The sequence below is a fragment of the Triturus cristatus genome, chromosome 12 (genome assembly GCF_964204655.1).
Source record: "Triturus cristatus chromosome 12, aTriCri1.1, whole genome shotgun sequence".
NCBI lineage: Eukaryota > Metazoa > Chordata > Amphibia > Caudata > Salamandridae > Triturus > Triturus cristatus.
Genome location: NC_140595.1, coordinates 659,503,896 through 659,526,272, shown reverse-complemented (window position 1 = coordinate 659,526,272; position 22,377 = coordinate 659,503,896). Strand labels below are relative to the sequence as shown.

At 41.7% G+C, this 22,377-nt stretch overlaps 4 non-coding genes across 4 annotated transcripts; 1 reads left to right on the top strand and 3 right to left on the bottom strand.

Moving 5' to 3' along the window:
* Positions 1 to 1,215: 1,215 nt before the first annotated feature.
* TRNAS-GCU (transfer RNA serine (anticodon GCU)) lies at positions 1,216 to 1,297 on the bottom strand. Its single transcript has one exon. It is a non-coding gene; the product is annotated as a tRNA-Ser (tRNA).
* A 7,162-nt stretch (positions 1,298 to 8,459) lies between these two features.
* On the bottom strand, positions 8,460 to 8,541 carry TRNAS-GCU (transfer RNA serine (anticodon GCU)). The gene has a single exon. It is a non-coding gene; the product is annotated as a tRNA-Ser (tRNA).
* Positions 8,542 to 8,953: 412 nt separating this feature from the next.
* TRNAI-UAU (transfer RNA isoleucine (anticodon UAU)) lies at positions 8,954 to 9,048 on the top strand. Its single transcript has 2 exons — positions 8,954 to 8,991; positions 9,013 to 9,048. It is a non-coding gene; the product is annotated as a tRNA-Ile (tRNA).
* Positions 9,049 to 19,658: 10,610 nt separating this feature from the next.
* TRNAS-GCU (transfer RNA serine (anticodon GCU)) lies at positions 19,659 to 19,740 on the bottom strand. The gene has a single exon. It is a non-coding gene; the product is annotated as a tRNA-Ser (tRNA).
* Positions 19,741 to 22,377: the final 2,637 nt, after the last annotated feature.

The window sequence follows — 22,377 nt, the reverse complement described above, 5'->3', positions numbered from 1 at the left end:
CCATCCAAAGTCACCAAATCTTTGAAGCAAGTCTGCCTATTCTCCCTTTCTCTCTATGTACAAGATACCTTGTATCATTTGAATGGACAGCAGGAGAGAAGGATATTTATGGTGAGTGGGGGTGGGGTTTTGAGGAGTAACCTCATTTGCCTAAGAGCCGGGGTATCTGGGAAAAAAAGTATTTTATGGGGGAAGACTTTCACATCTCCTTGGTGAAATTTGTAGGGCCTTATAACATCCTTTCTGTGGATGCAGATTCAGTCGGAACAGAGGTCCTAGTCCTTGCTCTGCCTTTCAAAGGAACTGTAAATATGCATGGCTTATTTGGCTTTGCCCGGCAGGGCTTGCCCGGCAGGGTGAGAATGGCGTTTGTCAGGCGTTCGTCAGGCGATCGGAAGGGGTGAGGCAATAATTTATAATTCAATGATCTTCATGATATTTTCTTGATAATATGAAAGCAGGAAAGGGAAGCTTGGCAATAAGCAATCCTAAAGCAAGGTGTGACTCCAGGGAAGAATGACTTGAAAACAACATACAGAAAGACTCATGTAAAAATGCCCTGATGAGGCTTGAACTCATGACCCCTGGTTTACAAGACCAGTGCTCTGCCACTGAGCTACAAGGCCAGTCTGCACGCAGGATGTAAATTGCAACATGTATTCTTACTGAGGTATGAATATATCTATGATTTTGAGACTCTGTATGGAAACGTAGTTGCATATGAATGTCCACGTGCGCGCACACATTGAAGACCATGCTTAAGGCACTTTTTTTGGAAGTATGAAAAACTACATTTTCATATGAGAAAATAAGAGTTTTCGCATTCAAGACCATACCGATAGCTCTAGTTAGTATGTCTGCAATCAGTGACATATAGAGAACCCACTTATTAGAAGTGATCTGTCTCTGTGGGGCAGACATATGTTAACAGTCATTCATTTGAGACGGCCTAAACTTTAGGAGTAAGAGCTGCTTTCTTATCAATCTATTTATCCAAACTGGTTAATAAGCCAGGAGTGAGTGAAAGGCAATCCTCTGGAAACTCCATGAAAGATCTAATTTCTATTACGCACAAAATACTTCACTTTATTTGACATATTTGTTAAAATGGAACAGTCAGATGATCCCATCTAGCGGATCCTGGCTCTGTCTTGAAAGAGAGTGTAATTATACTACAAGAAATGCTGGCCATCAAAAGAGACTCTGATGGCTTTCCGACGAAGGTGGGATTCGAACCCACGCGTGCAGAGCACAATGGATTAGCAGTCCATCGCCTTAACCACTCGGCCACCTCGTCTGCCCTACAGCCCCATCTGAAACCTTGCTTCACAAAAGGTACTGAAGTGTCAATATACTGTACCTAAAAAAGAAAAAAACAGCTGAGGCAAGATCTCACATTCCACGTCTTCCCCCAATCAGGGACCTACATTTCATTTTTGGGAAATTCTTACTATGTGCTAATTACAAATATTCATAAGATTCCCCTAGACTTTGTCAGAACTGTCAAGATATAATTCTATGGGGTTTTGAATAGACAGAGCATATGTTATAGGACAATTATAGAATCTATTCCGTTTGGACTGTATTTTTAATAGTCATGATAACATGCTAGCATGTGAGTCGATCTTGCACAGTGAATGATGGAGCAGTGTCTGTCATCTACTTGGTCAGCTGTAGATGGCTCACCTGGGGAGATGTTAAAAGAGAGAACGCCAGTGGCGCAATCGGTTAGCGTGCGGTACTTATACAGCAGTACTTGCACTGAGCCATGCCGAGGTTGTGAGTTCGAGCCTCACCTGTAGCAGCCGTGTTGATTTTCATAAACCATTTCACAAAAAGTAAAGTTTAAACTCAGAGTATGGACTGCCCTTGCTAGAGAGTCTTTACTTCTTATAGGATCTACGTGTCCTACTCCTCTGGGTGCCAAATATCACATATCCTCCGCGATGCTCAGTTTAAACATTCCATGATGTGCCATCTTGCATTTCATGCAAACACCACATCAGTGCATTTAAAAATACATTTGTAGAATAATAAATATGATGAAAACAGTGTTCTCACATGATAACCATAAACTGAAGAGCTGCAAAAAATGCTGTATCAGCTACTTACAATAAAAGGTGACTCGAAAAAACTAGCAAAAGAAGAGCATCATCATATTAAAGGTTCTATTCACCATCTTGAGTTGCACCATAGCAGCTTATGGTGCTTTTCTGCTCAGAGTGTGCCTCCAATCCCACATTCATTTTTAATTTCTTTGCAGTTTAAAAAACAACAATTACTGCTCGAAGTTCACTTTTCAAAACCATTCAACCTATTAAATGTATTTCTCTAACCTATGAATGTGGTCCATGTTCACTTTTCCTCATCTTCATCTCGATACTCCTTTCCCAGAAACCAGGTTCACTTCTTCATTCAACCCACCCATCCAAAGTCACCAAATCTTTGAAGCAAGTCTGCCTATTCTCCCTTTCTCTCTATGTACAAGATACCTTGTATCATTTGAATGGACAGCAGGAGAGAAGGATATTTATGGTGAGTGGGGGTGGGGTTTTGAGGAGTAACCTCATTTGCCTAAGAGCTGGGGTATCTGGGAAAAAAAGTATTTTATGGGGGAAGACTTTCACATCTCCTTGGTGAAATTTGTAGGGCCTTATAACATCCTTTCTGTGGATGCAGATTCAGTCGGAACAGAGGTCCTAGTCCTCGCTCTGCCTTTCAAAGGAACTGTAAATATGCATGGCTTATTTGGCTTTGCCCGGCAGGGTGAGAATGGCGTTTGTCAGGCGTTCGTCAGGCGATCGGAAGGGGTGAGGCAATAATTTATAATTCAATGATCTTCATGATATTTTGTTGATAATATGAAAGCAGGAAAGGGAAGCTTGGCAATAAGCAATCCTAAAGCAAGGTGTGACTCCAGGGAAGAATGACTTGAAAACAACATACAGAAAGACTCATGTAAAAAGGCCCTGATAAGGCTTGAACTCATGACCCCTGGTTTACAAGGCCAGTGCTCTGCCACTGAGCTACAAGGCCAGACTGCACGCAGAATGTAAATTGCAACATGTATTCTTACTGAGGTATGAATATATCTATGATTTTGAGACTCTGTATGGAAACGTAGTTGCATATGAATGTCCACGTGCGCGCACACATTGAAGACCATGCTTAAGGCACTTTTTTTGGAAGTATGAAAAACTACATTTTCATATGAGAAAATAAGAGTTTTCGCATTCAAGACCATACCGATAGCTCTAGTTAGTATGTCTGCAATCAGTGACATATAGAGAACCCACTTATTAGAAGTGATCTGTCTCTGTGGGGCAGACATATGTTAACAGTCATTCATTTGAGACGGCCTAAACTTTAGGAGTAAGAGCTGCTTTCTTATCAATCTATTTATCCAAACTGGTTAATAAGCCAGGAGTGAGTGAAAGGCAATCCTCTGGAAACTCCATGAAAGATCTAATTTCTATTACGCACAAAATACTTCACTTTATTTGACATATTTGTTAAAATGGAACATTCAGATGATCCCATCTAGCGGATCCTGGCTCTGTCTTGAAAGAGAGTGTAATTATACTACAAGAAATGCTGGCCATCAAAAGAGACTCTGATGGCTTTCCGACGAAGGTGGGATTCGAATCCACGCGTGCAGAGCACAATGGATTAGCAGTCCATCGCCTTAACCACTCGGCCACCTCGTCTGCCCTACAGCCCCATCTGAAACCTTGCTTCACAAAAGGTACTGAAGTGTCAATATACTGTACCTAAAAAAGAAAAAAACAGCTGAGGCAAGATCTCACATTCCACGTCTTCCCACAATCAGGGACCTACATTTCATTTTTGGGAAATTCTTACTATGTGCTAATTACAAATATTCATAAGATTCCCCTAGACTTTGTCAGAACTGTCAAGATATAATTCTATGGGGTTTTGAATAGACAGAGCATATGTTATAGGACAATTATAGAATCTATTCCGTTTGGACTGTATTTTTAATAGTCATGATAACATGCTAGCATGTGAGTCGATCTTGCACAGTGAATGATGGAGCAGTGTCTGTCATCTACTTGGTCAGCTGTAGATGGCTACCCTGGGGAGATGTGAAAAGAGAGAACTCCAGTGGCGCAATCGGTTAGCGCGCGGTACTTATACAGCAGTACTTGCACTGAGCCATGCCGAGGTTGTGAGTTCGAGCCTCACCTGTAGCAGCCGTGTTGATTTTCATAAACCATTTCACAAAAAGTAAAGTTTAAACTCAGAGTATGGACGGCCCTTGCTAGAGAGTCTTTACTTCTTATAGGATCTACGTGTCCTACTCCTCTGGGTGCCAAATATCACATATCCTCCGCGATGCTCAGTTTAAACATTCCATGATGTGCCATCTTGCATTTCATGCAAACACCACATCAGTGCATTTAAAAATACATTTGTAGAATAATAAATATGATGAAAACAGTGTTCTCACATGATAACCATAAACTGAAGAGCTGCAAAAAATGCTGTATCAGCTACTTACAATAAAAGGTGACTCGAAAAAACTAGCAAAAGAAGAGCATCATCATATTAAAGGTTCTATTCACCATCTTGAGTTGCACCATAGCAGCTTATGGTGCTTTTCTGCTCAGAGTGTGCCTCCAATCCCACATTCATTTTTAATTTCTTTGCAGTTTAAAAAACAACAATTACTGCTCGAAGTTCACTTTTCAAAACCATTCAACCTATTAAATGTATTTCTCTAACCTATGAATGTGGTCCATGTTCACTTTTCCTCATCTTCATCTCGATACTCCTTTCCCAGAAACCAGGTTCACTTCTTCATTCAACCCACCCATCCAAAGTCACCAAATCTTTGAAGCAAGTCTGCCTATTCTCCCTTTCTCTCTATGTACAAGATACCTTGTATCATTTGAATGGACAGCAGGAGAGAAGGATATTTATGGTGAGTGGGGGTGGGGTTTTGAGGAGTAACCTCATTTGCCTAAGAGCCGGGGTATCTGGGAAAAAAAGTATTTTATGGGGGAAGACTTTCACATCTCCTTGGTGAAATTTGTAGGGCCTTATAACATCCTTTCTGTGGATGCAGATTCAGTCGGAACAGAGGTCCTAGTCCTTGCTCTGCCTTTCAAAGGAACTGTAAATATGCATGGCTTATTTGGCTTTGCCCGGCAGGGCTTGCCCGGCAGGGTGAGAATGGCGTTTGTCAGGCGTTCGTCAGGCGATCGGAAGGGGTGAGGCAATAATTTATAATTCAATGATCTTCATGATATTTTCTTGATAATATGAAAGCAGGAAAGGGAAGCTTGGCAATAAGCAATCCTAAAGCAAGGTGTGACTCCAGGGAAGAATGACTTGAAAACAACATACAGAAAGACTCATGTAAAAAGGCCCTGATAAGGCTTGAACTCATGACCCCTGGTTTACAAGGCCAGTGCTCTGCCACTGAGCTACAAGGCCAGACTGCACGCAGGATGTAAATTGCAACATGTATTCTTACTGAGGTATGAATATATCTATGATTTTGAGACTCTGTATGGAAACGTAGTTGCATATGAATGTCCACGTGCGCGCACACATTGAAGACCATGCTTAAGGCACTTTTTTTGGAAGTATGAAAAACTACATTTTCATATGAGAAAATAAGAGTTTTCGCATTCAAGACCATACCGATAGCTCTAGTTAGTATGTCTGCAATCAGTGACATATAGAGAACCCACTTATTAGAAGTGATCTGTCTCTGTGGGGCAGACATATGTTAACAGTCATTCATTTGAGACGGCCTAAACTTTAGGAGTAAGAGCTGCTTTCTTATCAATCTATTTATCCAAACTGGTTAATAAGCCAGGAGTGAGTGAAAGGCAATCCTCTGGAAACTCCATGAAAGATCTAATTTCTATTACGCACAAAATACTTCACTTTATTTGACATATTTGTTAAAATGGAACATTCAGATGATCCCATCTAGCGGATCCTGGCTCTGTCTTGAAAGAGAGTGTAATTATACTTCAAGAAATGCTGGCCATCAAAAGAGACTCTGATGGCTTTCCGACGAAGGTGGGATTCGAATCCACGCGTGCAGAGCACAATGGATTAGCAGTCCATCGCCTTAACCACTCGGCCACCTCGTCTGCCCTACAGCCCCATCTGAAACCTTGCTTCACAAAAGGTACTGAAGTGTCAATATACTGTACCTAAAAAAGAAAAAAACAGCTGAGGCAAGATCTCACATTCCACGTCTTCCCCCAATCAGGGACCTACATTTCATTTTTGGGAAATTCTTACTATGTGCTAATTACAAATATTCATAAGATTCCCCTAGACTTTGTCAGAACTGTCAAGATATAATTCTATGGGGTTTTGAATAGACAGAGCATATGTTATAGGACAATTATAGAATCTATTCCGTTTGGACTGTATTTTTAATAGTCATGATAACATGCTAGCATGTGAGTCGATCTTGCACAGTGAATGATGGAGCAGTGTCTGTCATCTACTTGGTCAGCTGTAGATGGCTCACCTGGGGAGATGTGAAAAGAGAGAACTCCAGTGGCGCAATCGGTTAGCGCGCGGTACTTATACAGCAGTACTTGCACTGAGCCATGCCGAGGTTGTGAGTTCGAGCCTCACCTGTAGCAGCCGTGTTGATTTTCATAAACCATTTCACAAAAAGTAAAGTTTAAACTCAGAGTATGGACGGCCCTTGCTAGAGAGTCTTTACTTCTTATAGGATCTACGTGTCCTACTCCTCTGGGTGCCAAATATCACATATCCTCCGCGATGCTCAGTTTAAACATTCCATGATGTGCCATCTTGCATTTCATGCAAACACCACATCAGTGCATTTAAAAATACATTTGTAGAATAATAAATATGATGAAAACAGTGTTCTCACATGATAACCATAAACTGAAGAGCTGCAAAAAATGCTGTATCAGCTACTTACAATAAAAGGTGACTCGAAAAAACTAGCAAAAGAAGAGCATCATCATATTAAAGGTTCTATTCACCATCTTGAGTTGCACCATAGCAGCTTATGGTGCTTTTCTGCTCAGAGTGTGCCTCCAATCCCACATTCATTTTTAATTTCTTTGCAGTTTAAAAAACAACAATTACTGCTCGAAGTTCACTTTTCAAACCCATTCAACCTATTAAATGTATTTCTCTAACCTATGAATGTGGTCCATGTTCACTTTTCCTCATCTTCATCTCGATACTCCTTTCCCAGAAACCAGGTTCACTTCTTCATTCAACCCACCCATCCAAAGTCACCAAATCTTTGAAGCAAGTCTGCCTATTCTCCCTTTCTCTCTATGTACAAGATACCTTGTATCATTTGAATGGACAGCAGGAGAGAAGGATATTTATGGTGAGTGGGGGTGGGGTTTTGAGGAGTAACCTCATTTGCCTAAGAGCCGGGGTATCTGGGAAAAAAAGTATTTTATGGGGGAAGACTTTCACATCTCCTTGGTGAAATTTGTAGGGCCTTATAACATCCTTTCTGTGGATGCAGATTCAGTCGGAACAGAGGTCCTAGTCCTTGCTCTGCCTTTCAAAGGAACTGTATATATGCATGGCTTATTTGGCTTTGCCCGGCAGGGTGAGAATGGCGTTTGTCAGGCGTTCGTCAGGCGATCGGAAGGGGTGAGGCAATAATTTATAATTCAATGATCTTCATGATATTTTCTTGATAATATGAAAGCAGGAAAGGGAAGCTTGGCAATAAGCAATCCTAAAGCAAGGTGTGACTCCAGGGAAGAATGACTTGAAAACAACATACAGAAAGACTCATGTAAAAAGGCACTGATGAGGCTTGAACTCATGACCCCTGGTTTACAAGACCAGTGCTCTGCCACTGAGCTACAAGGCCAGTCTGCACGCAGGATGTAAATTGCAACATGTATTCTTACTGAGGTATGAATATATCTATGATTTTGAGACTCTGTATGGAAACGTAGTTGCATATGAATGTCCACGTGCGCGCACACATTGAAGACCATGCTTAAGGCACTTTTTTTGGAAGTATGAAAAACTACATTTTCATATGAGAAAATAAGAGTTTTCGCATTCAAGACCATACCGATAGCTCTAGTTAGTATGTCTGCAATCAGTGACATATAGAGAACCCACTTATTAGAAGTGATCTGTCTCTGTGGGGCAGACATATGTTAACAGTCATTCATTTGAGAATGCCTAAACTTTAGGAGTAAGAGCTGCTTTCTTATCAATCTATTTATCCAAACTGGTTAATAAGCCAGGAGTGAGTGAAAGGCAATCCTCTGGAAACTCCATGAAAGATCTAATTTCTATTACGCACAAAATACTTCACTTTATTTGACATATTTGTTAAAATGGAACAGTCAGATGATCCCATCTAGCGGATCCTGGCTCTGTCTTGAAAGAGAGTGTAATTATACTACAAGAAATGCTGGCCATCAAAAGAGACTCTGATGGCTTTCCGACGAAGGTGGGATTCGAACCCACGCGTGCAGAGCACAATGGATTAGCAGTCCATCGCCTTAACCACTCGGCCACCTCGTCTGCCCTACAGCCCCATCTGAAACCTTGCTTCACAAAAGGTACTGAAGTGTCAATATACTGTACCTAAAAAAGAAAAAAACAGCTGAGGCAAGATCTCACATTCCACGTCTTCCCCCAATCAGGGACCTACATTTCATTTTTGGTAAATTCTTACTATGTGCTAATTACAAATATTCATAAGATTCCCCTAGACTTTGTCAGAACTGTCAAGATATAATTCTATGGGGTTTTGAATTGACAGAGCATATGTTATAGGACAATTATAGAATCTATTCCGTTTGGACTGTATTTTTAATAGTCATGATAACATGCTAGCATGTGAGTCGATCTTGCACAGTGAATGATGGAGCAGTGTCTGTCATCTACTTGGTCAGCTGTAGATGGCTCACCTGGGGAGATGTGAAAAGAGAGAGCTCCAGTGGCGCAATCGGTTAGCGCGCGGTACTTATACAGCAGTACTTGCACTGAGCCATGCCGAGGTTGTGAGTTCGAGCCTCACCTGGAGCAGCCGTGTTGTTTTTCATAAACCATTTCACAAAAAGTAAAGTTTAAACTCAGAGTATGGACGGCCCTTGCTAGAGAGTCTTTACTTCTTATAGGATCTACGTGTCCTACTCCTCTGGGTGCCAAATATCACATATCCTCCGCGATGCTCAGTTTAAACATTCCATGATGTGCCATCTTGCATTTCATGCAAACACCACATCAGTGCATTTAAAAATACATTTGTAGAATAATAAATATGATGAAAACAGTGTTCTCACATGATAACCATAAACTGAAGAGCTGCAAAAAATGCTGTATCAGCTACTTACAATAAAAGGTGACTCGAAAAAACTAGCAAAAGAAGAGCATCATCATATTAAAGGTTCTATTCACCATCTTGAGTTGCACCATAGCAGCTTATGGTGCTTTTCTGCTCAGAGTGTGCCTCCAATCCCACATTCATTTTTAATTTCTTTGCAGTTTAAAAAACAACAATTACTGCTCGAAGTTCACTTTTCAAAACCATTCAACCTATTAAATGTATTTCTCTAACCTATGTGTGGAAATATGGATTTTTCTGATCAGTTATGTCCCCTATCTTGGACCCCAACGGTTTCATGTATGAATCACAAGTACATGTGTCCACACCTATAGTTGCTGTATCACGTTCAACGAATCCTTTCACGTCCGGTACCCCCGACGGGGCTACCGGAGGTGCTACCAACATTTTTTCTACGCCACCCAGAATAAATAAACTTACTTTTCAAGAATCAGCACATCCACGTACGCCCAAACTCATAAATTCCCGCACGCTTAAGGAACTTCTTGTAGATTGTAGATATGACCCTGTGCCCGGCAAAGAGGACAAAATGATCCTGGCATCATTACGTATCAGACGAGCTGCGGTGTATTTAGGGAAGCTACCAGGAATGACTATGCATCTAGATAATATATATCATTTTGTCCAAACAGGGCGAGATCCTGAATGTATTAACAGAGCTATGGAATACCAGAAAGTGGAGATACAGGGGGAACTGTTACGTTTCCTCATAAATTGTGCGATCAGAAATCAAGACCGACCGGGGGTAGATCCGGAAACAATGCAAACTCTTACCAGATGGAGCCAGAATATATCAGAAGGGAAACATGATAGGCAAACATGTATAGTAGCCATGTGCCGAAAGATCCGTAAAGAAATAGAACGCATACACGAAGAGAGATTAGCGGTAGACCAGTTTGAACAAAACGAGGAGGAGGAAGGATCAGGACTGCCCACAGGACAGTCAGAAACCATAGCCTATGTAGGTAGAGGAAGATCTTGTAATAGTACTAGATGTTTTACTGACCCGATACGTCCGATATGTCCAGATAATAACAGGAATTTCCAAACACCTATAATAAATATAAGGTCCCCCGAGCATTGGTTCCAAGCCGCTGACAAATTACTCCGAGAACGAAGGGGTTATCATTTACTCGATTCTATGGATGAACAAGAATTAGCCAGGTCAGCCGTTCATTGGGTTGACAGTCCCGGAAAATATGGTGATGATACAGTAGCACACACATTTTTGAACCTCACCCCAGATGAACAGCGTTTAGCTGGGATTTATATGATTCAACAACTTCTTATACTATATAGAAGCCAACATTCCGATCCTGGTCCCTTACCTGATATATTGACTGAATTACTCACGAATAGATGGAGAGGTTCAGGTACTAAGTTAATTAGAGAAATACTAGAATCAAGAAAGCAGTACATTCTTTTTGTATGCCCAGAACATGTCTCACTGCCCATCAAGGAAAGAACGACGTATTACATGGACAGACAGAATCCCTTACGAGAAGTACACCCAATAAAAGGCGAGGACAATCAGTTTAAACGTGTATTTGTATATACGCCCATATCGAAAATAGAATTGTTAGAAATGAAGAAAGTGGTACCCAGTCATGACAAAGACCCAGCGGGTTTTCACCGAGAAATTAAAGACATGTTACTCATGGGAGAATATACCTATCCCGACATTATGACAATATTAAAGGTATTAATGCCTGCTGGCATTTATGAAAAACTCAAGGAAAAAGAGTGGGAGGTGGGAGACCAAAAGATAGACTGGACAGCACTAGAAGCAGAAGAAAAGGCCCGAACTGCAGGAGCAGGGCTTGGGGATAAAACTAAAGCACTACCAGGTTTACTAGTACAGGTACTGCCACGTTTATTAACTACGAAAAAGGAAGACTGGGGTGCAATCTCAGCCTGTAAACAAAAGCAAGATGAAGACACTAGTGATTTCTATGCCCGATTCGAAAAATGTTTTGGTATAAATAGTGGCATAAAAGCAAGTAGCGAATCATACCCACATCTGTTTGTGACAAAATTAGTTGAAAATTCCTTGCCCCAAGTGAAGAATAGAGTATTAAAATTCGAGAGTACCTGGCAAGGTAACACCCCATCACAAATGTTACAAATGTTACAGTATCATCACAATAGAATTAGAGAGGAACAAGAACATGAACAAAGACGCATGAAAGACACAAAAATGAAAATGCTAGTCTCCCAGACAGTTCCAGCTGAAGGTCATAAAAAGGGTACGACACAGTCCGGTGATTCAGCAGGACCTGTAAAAGGGACATGCAACTATTGTAAACAACCAGGTCATTACATACACGATTGCCCAGTCCTGAAGCGTAATATCGCCACAGGTATTACAAAAGAAAGACCACGGCCACCTAGACAGGATCAGAATGAACAAGGAGCCCCGCAGCATGCACAGTCCATGCCAGCTCCACAACAGTCTATACAGTTTGTGCCAGCTGCACCAGCGCTGCCTGTTGCTGCCACACAAACCACGACACGACAGCTGTACCAGACCGCACAGTACGACTATCCTGATTATCAACGATACGCATGAACCAGCCTAGAGAGGGAAGTTGACTTACCCCTTATCGAGGTCCCTGTAGACCAAGAAGGACCTTATGTACATAGTGAACTATTAGGCCAAGATAGAAAATTTTTACTTGATACAGGGGCAAGTCGAACAACTATAAAACGTAGTGAAGTTCCAGGGGCACCCCTCTCAGGCTCACAGAATATTTCCCTTGGTTTTTCAGGAAAACCTATTGTTAATGAAGTATCACAGCCTCTTCCACTTACGATTGGACCCTTGACCCGAACTACAGATTTATTGCTTACTAAATCATGTCCAGAAAACTTGTTAGGTATAAAAACACTGAAAGCTCTAGGAGCTATAATATGTTGTTCTCCGGAAGGAGTAAGATTGTTTTTACGTGATTTCAAAGGTCACTATGTGTCTCGAGACATGGATCCACGACTGCAGACTTTACCTACACATTTATGGGCACAAGGCCCTACTGATGTTGGTTGCATGAATATTACACCATATCGAGTTACACTAAAGGCAGGAGTGGTACTACCACGAATGCGACAATACAAGTTACCACCAGATGCTGTAGTGGCTTTACTGCAAATCATTGACGAGCTCATTGCCCAAGGAGTGGTTGTGGAAACAGACTCCAATGTATGTAATTCCCCGATAATTCCGATTCTTAAACGAACAGATCCAAAGGCCCCGCCAGTATATCGATTGGTTATTGATCTGCGCGAATTGAACAAATGCATTGTGCCACAATTCCCTGTGGTCCCAGATATCTCGTCATTACTGACAGCTATTGATTCCAAAGCCACGTTCTTTACTGTAATTGATCTCAAGAATGCCTTTTTCAGCATCCCAATAGATCCGGAAAGCCAATACCTGTTCGGATTTAGTTTAAATGGACGTAGCTTTAAATTCACACGCGCACCTCAAGGATTTACAGAAAGCCCCAGCATCTATAGCCAAGCACTGAAACGAGAACTCGACAGTATCCACATGCCAGTCAACACTGCCCTGCTTCAATATGTCGATGATCTGCTGATCACCGCTAGAAGCGAACCTGAATGTGAAAAAGCCTCACTGACGGTTTTACAATTTCTGGCCGGAAAGGGGCACAAGGTGTCCCCTTCTAAGCTGCAATTCTGTGTCCAGCGAGTTGTTTATCTTGGACACTCGCTGTCCAAGGAGGGAAGGCAGCTTACACCAGATCGCATCCAGCTAATTGCTAATATGCCAATACCCAAGACACAAAAGGAGGTGCGGGCTTTCATAGGCCTCACTTCATATTGTAGGCAGTGGATCCCTCAGTATGCATTTCTAGCAAAACCACTCATTCAATTGACAACACAGGAGGCAGCCACATCGACTGTCCTCCCTTGGACTCAAGAACATACACATGCTTTTGAAAGCCTAAAGAAAGCCTTATGCCAAGCACCTGTTTTAGCAACACCATGTTACAATAAACAGTTTACACTCTTTGTTACAGAACGCGAAGGTACTGCCTTGTCAGTACTCACACAGGAACAAGCAGGATCACACAAACCATGTGCTTATTTTTCTAGTACATTAGATCCCGTAGCTCAGGCTTTGCCTGCGTGCCTAAAATCAGTGGCAGCAACAGCTTTAGCAATCAGACAAAGCGATGCCATAGTGTTAGGACATCCATTGACAGTACAAGTACCACATGCAGTAGAGGTTCTTGTGAATCGAACGCAAACACAACACTTGACTATAGCGCGACTCACTGGTTACGAATTAACATTGTTTCAGCCACATATAGAAATTAGACGTTGTAGTACATTGAATCCTGCCACACTGTTACCTGTAGATGGAACAGACCCACTAGCTCGTGATTGTATTGAAGTTATTACAATCACGACGAAACCCAGACAAGACTTGACAGATGTCCCATTGTCAGACCCAGACTTGACGTTGTATGTAGATGGTTCATGTATGAGAACAGGTACAGGAGAGCTAGTGGCCGCTTACGCAGTCACAACAGACACTGAAATCATTGAAACAAATTGCATAAATACCTTGTCAGCTCAAGCCGCAGAGCTCATCGCTCTGACACAAGCCTGTATTCAAGCCGCAAATAAAAAAGTCAACATATACACTGATTCACGTTATGCATTCGGAGTTGTACATGACTTCGGCGTGCTGTGGCGAGAGAGAGGTTATTTAACTTCTCACGGTGCCCACATTCAGCACGGACCCCTCATTTATGCCTTATTAGATGCAATACATCTACCCACTGCAATATCAATTATGAAATGTAAAGCTCATACGAAAGTTACTGATATCATTTCTCAAGGCAATGATCTAGCTGACAGAACAGCTAAACAGACTGCTCAAACTCAAACATCCGACATGACAAAGACAATAGTCCCGACGCCAACACATTGTATGACGGTTAAGGATCCCGCTCTTGACGTAATTGACATACAGACACATGCTACACCAGACGAAATAAAGAAATGGACTGAATTAGGAGGGATCCAAACGGATCAAGGATGGATGACGAAGGAAAAATCTGTGTGGTTCCTTCCTGATTCAATGGTCCAAGTCATTATTAACACTGTACATAGTCCAGCGCATCTAGGAGAAAAAGCTATGCTAGACAGCATTCAACACATTTGGTTTAACAAACATTTACGAGCAGCAGCTAAACAAAAAGTTCGTACCTGTATGATCTGTTGTCAGTTTAACCCAGGTAAAAGCATTCCCGTAGAACAGGGTGGATTTCAGCCTCCTGATCACCCTTTTGAAGTCCTCCAGATGGATTATATCCAGATGGAACGATGTCGAGGATTCAAATATGTTCTCGTAGTTGTCTGTGCTCTTTCCCGTTGGACAGAGGCATACCCGGTTTCAGATTACACTGCCCCGACTACTGCCAAACAGTTGGTTCGAGAATTCTTCCCACGATACGGTTTACCACGTGTTGTCTACTCAGATAACGGCCAGCCGTTTTCATCCGAACTAATGAAACACGTTTCACTTTTGTTAGGCTATCAGTGGAAATTTCACTGTGTCCGACACCCCGAGGCAGCAGGTCTCGTGGAAAGACATAATCAGACCCTGAAAATTAGATTGTCCAAAATATGCAGAGAGAAAGGTGTCGACTGGGTAGTAGCGTTACCAGTTGCACTCTTTTACATGAGAATGGTAGCACACTCTCGAACAGGGCTATCCCCGTATGAGGTGATCTTTGGCAGACCACCAAATATGTGGGGGACGCCTATACCACGCAAAATAACTGATATTGACTGTAATATGCTGACAGATTACTTGGCTTCCTTGATGTCTGCACTACAATCTTGTCGTTCACAGGTAGCTGCAGCTTTTCCTGACAACACTGAGGTGAAACCCCATGACGTAATTAAAGGAGATTTGGTCTTAGTGAGGAACTTTGATCGGAAGTCTCAGCTGGATCCTAGGTGGAAGTCGCCTCAACTCGTATTGCTAACGACGAGGACAGCTGTGAAGATCGAAGGTCGAAAAGGCTGGATACATTCAAGTCATATCAAGAAATTTCATGGACTACCGTCAGACGTAAACGACACACCTTGCGTGTCTTCACCGATTGACTCAAAACTTCCTTTGGTTGAACTGAGTAACCACGAACAATACAAACTAAAAGTTAGGTCTAACAAGTCAGGCAATTTGATTGTTTAAGTCCTCTCCAAGGTGAATCGGTCGAATTTGTCTCTGACATGTATCCCTTAGACCTGTATAGAGAAAGAAACAGAAGGATAAAACTGAAACGACATGCGTACTGTAAATCACTGCGTAGTCATTGCACAGTGACGTTATTAATTTTGTTTTTCTTAAGTCTTTTAATAATTATTGCAAGTATATTGTTGCACATATATTATCCTATTTCTAGACAGGTTTATAATGTTACTGCTGAACATTCTTTTAGTGAATTACCTCTGCATGAGTTGTCTTATAGATTTGCGCTGCGCAATAACACGTTTATTAGTATGTTACATCATTCCCATCAGGTTAGCAATGCTACAAATTGTTGGATATGTGGCCGACTCCCTCCCTATCAGAATTATAAAGGAATTCTACCTCTCTTTCCATACCCGTTCACACACAACGGCTCCTGTGGAGCATGGTTTAGTTTAATTAATTCCCTAGATTCGAATTCTGCAGTTTATCAAGACAACTGGGTATGGGGAAATTTGAACTTAGTTTTACTTAAAGTCTGCCACCCTAACAAGGAGGGACTTCCCAAAAGAACAGGAACTGATCTAGAAAATGAAGTGTATGGATTAGGTAATTTTACGCTTAATCTTATGATCCTAAATGTCGAATCCGAAGCTACTCCAATTTTGCCCGCTATGTCAATATTTCCAGTAAAAGGTGAATTATGTGTAAGAAAGAATGGTTCCATACATATGGGCCATAGTAGATGCACCACTGTAATAGAATTTAGTGATCAAGGCAAGTCTACATTTAGAGCTTCCCGCCATTCCTATTTTATATGTGGTCAGACGGCATATATACGTCTGCCTCTAGATTGGGATGGTACCTGCTACATCGGATTCCTTTTGCCACCTGTTTTCCTAGCTCCTCCTGATTATCACAGAAATATTCATTTAGTACACAATAGAGAAAGGAGAGATCTCCCAATAGTCGATTACACTGAAACAGCATGGGAAAAATACACAGATTTCAATAAAGGTCTCTTTCCCTATATAGGTACCGTTACTAATAGTAAGCTGATACGTAGATTAACTAGAACCCTTGAAGCAGTAGTGAACGAAACTATTTCCGCCTTAGGCAATTTAACAGAAGAGCAGTCTGCTATGCGGATTGTTGTGCTTCAAAATCGTCTTGTCCTTGACGTCATCCTGGCCGATAGGGGCGGAGCTTGTAGGGTCATCAGATCAAGTTGTTGCATTTTCATACCAGAAAATTCGCCATCTGTATATAAAGCCATAACTCGCCTTCATAAGATTGTAAGCCAGATACACCAGAATCCAGGCACCTGGACTTGGTCCGGTTGGTTTTGGAGTGTATTATCTACCTTTGGATGGAAGGTCCTATCCTTCCTAGGTATTGGCTTTCTCATACTATTCAGTTGCTGTCTATGTCTACAATGTGGACCAGCGATCTGTGGTCTGTGTGCCACATCGTGTATTCCACCACCAAGATTTCATTCATCCCAGAAGAAAAAAGAAGAACAAATGATGCTATATGAACAGATCAACGGATTGATGAAGATTGATATCTCTTAACGGGCAAGTAGGGGACAAGGAGGGAATGTGGAAATATGGATTTTTCTGATCAGTTATGTCCCCTATCTTGGACCCCAACGGTTTCATGTATGAATCACAAGTACATGTATGTTCCCTCCAGTTCCAGTTATGAAGACGCAAACACATGTGCGTCCACCGTCAACATGTCCTCTTTCAGATCCGCCATGAATGGGCCGGATATTCCATTCCTAAGTATGAAAGGCCACCGGCTTTATATGGTTCACTTATGCCATTTTACAGTCCAGGCAAGTAGGCCCTGATTCTGTCATCAAGCTTTTCTTGCCTTCTGCCTCTGAAAGCTCCAGTCTGAGCCTGCATCTGTGACCATGAACTTTGTCTCATTCCCTGCGCGGCTCACGGTGCCTGACATCAGCCTGTTGCCTGCCAAAACTGTATTTCACCTTCGAAATTATCTGCTCCGCTCCCTGCCCAATGCATTCCTGTCTAGTAGTTTAAGTAAACATTCTTCCAGCTACCGAGCAAAAGGCCCGGCTTCTCTGTCTTTATGCAAGTAATTCATAGCCCTATTACTATGGAAGATTTCTGCCCTCGCATCTAGTGTAGACACTTAGACGCTTGTACACGCACTCACAGTCAGTATAGAATAAGATTCTACTCTAAGAGACCTCTCTTTTGGATAACATAGTTCTTTAAACATAGGATGTTAGATATGATTTGGGATTAGGTTGACTTGACCCTCCAGACTTCTGTCGCCACATGTAGAGCTAAATGTCAAGTCCCCTTCACCCCCTAGTTGCACGTCAATCACACGTCATGCTGCTGCGCGCGCATTTCTGCCAAGTATTTCTGCTGACATTGCGAAATTCTTTCATGAAACCACCCTATTATGACATCATACCTGATGACGTTCTTTAGTTACACCCAGTTACGCCCACTTTTGCTACGCATGTATGTTTTATCTTTACTATCAATTGTTACGCCTCCTGCATTTGTTTCACTGTAATGCCTATTGTATAAAAGTGATTACTTATCAATAAAGTAAGGTGCTTCACTTCCTGAACCTCCGTGGTGATGGAACTTGGAGTCCACGATTCGAATCGTCCGTTGGAATAAAGCCCATTCCGAACCTCTAATACCACGGATTTTGCCTCTTATTTTACTGAGCTATTTTTATTATTTTTCTGTATCAAATTAAGTCCCGGTAATTAAATTATTTACCACATATGAATGTGGTCCATGTTCACTTTTCCTCATCTTCATCTCGATACTCCTTTCCCAAAAACCAGGTTCACTTCTTCATTCAACCCACCCATCCAAAGTCACCAAATCTTTGAAGCAAGTCTGCCTATTCTCCCTTTCTCTCTATGTACAAGATACCTTGTATCATTTGAATGGACAGCAGGAGAGAAGGATATTTATGGTGAGTGGGGGTGGGGTTTTGAGGAGTAACCTCATTTGCCTAAGAGCTGGGGTATCTGGGAAAAAAAGTATTTTATGGGGGAAGACTTTCACATCTCCTTGGTGAAATTTGTAGGGCCTTATAACATCCTTTCTGTGGATGCAGATTCAGTCGGAACAGAGGTCCTAGTCCTCGCTCTGCCTTTCAAAGGAACTGTAAATATGCATGGCTTATTTGGCTTTGCCCGGCAGGGTGAGAATGGCGTTTGTCAGGCGTTCGTCAGGCGATCGGAAGGGGTGAGGCAATAATTTATAATTCAATGATCTTCATGATATTTTCTTGATAATATGAAAGCAGGAAAGGGAAGCTTGGCAATAAGCAATCCTAAAGCAAGGTGTGACTCCAGGGAAGAATGACTTGAAAACAACATACAGAAAGACTCATGTAAAAAGGCCCTGATGAGGCTTGAACTCATGACCCCTGGTTTACAAGGCCAGTGCTCTGCCACTGAGCTACAAGGCCAGTCTGCACGCAGGATGTAAATTGCAACATGTATTCTTACTGAGGTATGAATATATCTATGATTTTGAGACTCTGTATGGAAACGTAGTTGCATATGAATGTCCACGTGCGCGCACACATTGAGACCATGCTTAAGGCACTTTTTTTGGAAGTATGAAAAACTACATTTTCATATGAGAAAATAGGAGTTTTCGCATTCAAGACCATACCGATAGCTCTAGTTAGTATGTCTGCAATCAGTGACATATAGAGAACCCACTTATTAGAAGTGATCTGTCTCTGTGGGGCAGACATATGTTAACAGTCATTCATTTGAGACGGCCTAAACTTTAGGAGTAAGAGCTGCTTTCTTATCAATCTATTTATCCAAACTGGTTAATAAGCCAGGAGTGAGTGAAAGGCAATCCTCTGGAAACTCCATGAAAGATCTAATTTCTATTACGCACAAAATACTTCACTTTATTTGACATATTTGTTAAAATGGAACAGTCAGATGATCCCATCTAGCGGATCCTGGCTCTGTCTTGAAAGAGAGTGTAATTATACTACAAGAAATGCTGGCCATCAAAAGAGACTCTGATGGCTTTCCGACGAAGGTGGGATTCGAACCCACGCGTGCAGAGCACAATGGATTAGCAGTCCATCGCCTTAACCACTCGGCCACCTCGTCTGCCCTACAGCCCCATCTGAAACCTTTCTTCACAAAAGGTACTGAAGTGTCAATATACTGTACCTAAAAAAGAAAAAAACAGCTGAGGCAAGATCTCACATTCCACGTCTTCCCCCAATCAGGGACCTACATTTCATTTTTGGGAAATTCTTACTATGTGCTAATTACAAATATTCATAAGATTCCCCTAGACTTTGTCAGAACTGTCAAGATATAATTCTATGGGGTTTTGAATAGACAGAGCATATGTTATAGGACAATTATAGAATCTATTCCGTTTGGACTGTATTTTTAATAGTCATGATAACATGCTAGCATGTGAGTCGATCTTGCACAGTGAATGATGGAGCAGTGTCTGTCATCTACTTGGTCAGCTGTAGATGGCTCACCTGGGGAGATGTGAAAAGAGAGAGCTCCAGTGGCGCAATCGGTTAGCGCGCGGTACTTATACAGCAGTACTTGCACTGAGCCATGCTGATGTTGTGAGTTCGAGCCTCACCTGGAGCAGCCGTGTTGTTTTTCATAAACCATTTCACAAAAAGTAAAGTTTAAACTCAGAGTATGGACGGCCCTTGCTAGAGAGTCTTTACTTCTTATAGGATCTACGTGTCCTACTCCTCTGGGTGCCAAATATCACATATCCTCCGCGATGCTCAGTTTAAACATTCCATGATGTGCCATCTTGCATTTCATGCAAACACCACATCAGTGCATTTAAAAATACATTTGTAGAATAATAAATATGATGAAAACAGTGTTCTCACATGATAACCATAAACTGAAGAGCTGCAAAAAATGCTGTATCAGCTACTTACAATAAAAGGTGACTCGAAAAAACTAGCAAAAGAAGAGCATCATCATATTAAAGGTTCTATTCACCATCTTGAGTTGCACCATAGCAGCTTATGGTGCTTTTCTGCTCAGAGTGTGCCTCCAATCCCACATTCATTTTTAATTTCTTTGCAGTTTAAAAAACAACAATTACTGCTCGAAGTTCACTTTTCAAAACCATTCAACCTATTAAATGTATTTCTCTAACCTATGAATGTGGTCCATGTTCACTTTTCCTCATCTTCATCTCGATACTCCTTTCCCAGAAACCAGGTTCACTTCTTCATTCAACCCACCCATCCAAAGTCACCAAATCTTTGAAGCAAGTCTGCCTATTCTCCCTTTCTCTCTATGTACAAGATACCTTGTATCATTTGAATGGACAGCAGGAGAGAAGGATATTTATGGTGAGTGGGGGTGGGGTTTTGAGGAGTAACCTCATTTGCCTAAGAGCCGGGGTATCTGGGAAAAAAAGTATTTTATGGGGGAAGACTTTCACATCTCCTTGGTGAAATTTGTAGGGCCTTATAACATCCTTTCTGTGGATGCAGATTCAGTCGGAACAGAGGTCCTAGTCCTCGCTCTGCCTTTCAAAGGAACTGTAAATATGCATGGCTTATTTGGCTTTGCCCGGCAGGGTGAGAATGGCGTTTGTCAGGCATTCGTCAGGCGATCGGAAGGGGTGAGGCAATAATTTATAATTCAATGATCTTCATGATATTTTCTTGATAATATGAAAGCAGGAAAGGGAAGCTTGGCAATAAGCAATCCTAAAGCAAGGTGTGACTCCAGGGAAGAATGACTTGAAAACAACATACAGAAAGACTCATGTAAAAAGGCCCTGATGAGGCTTGAACTCATGACCCCTGGTTTACAAGACCAGTGCTCTGCCACTGAGCTACAAGGCCAGTCTGCACGCAGGATGTAAATTGCAACATGTATTCTTACTGAGGTATGAATATATCTATGATTTTGAGACTCTGTATGGAAACGTAGTTGCATATGAATGTCCACGTGCGCGCACACATTGAAGACCATGCTTAAGGCACTTTTTTTGGAAGTATGAAAAACTACATTTTCATATGAGAAAATAAGAGTTTTCGCATTCAAGACCATACCGATAGCTCTAGTTAGTATGTCTGCAATCAGTGACATATAGAGAACCCACTTATTAGAAGTGATCTGTCTCTGTGGGGCAGACATATGTTAACAGTCATTCATTTGAGACGGCCTAAACTTTAGGAGTAAGAGCTGCTTTCTTATCAATCTATTTATCCAAACTGGTTAATAAGCCAGGAGTGAGTGAAAGGCAATCCTCTGGAAACTCCATGAAAGATCTAATTTCTATTACGCACAAAATACTTCACTTTATTTGACATATTTGTTAAAATGGAACAGTCAGATGATCCCATCTAGCGGATCCTGGCTCTGTCTTGAAAGAGAGTGTAATTATACTACAAGAAATGCTGGCCATCAAAAGAGACTCTGATGGCTTTCCGACGAAGGTGGGATTCGAACCCACGCATGCAGAGCACAATGGATTAGCAGTCCATCGCCTTAACCACTCGGCCACCTCGTCTGCCCTACAGCCCCATCTGAAACCTTGCTTCACAAAAGGTACTGAAGTGTGAATATACTGTACCTAAAAAAGAAAAAAACAGCTGAGGCAAGATCTCACATTCCACGTCTTCCCCCAATCAGGGACCTACATTTCATTTTTGGGAAATTCTTACTATGTGCTAATTACAAATATTCATAAGATTCCCCTAGACTTTGTCAGAACTGTCAAGATATAATTCTATGGGG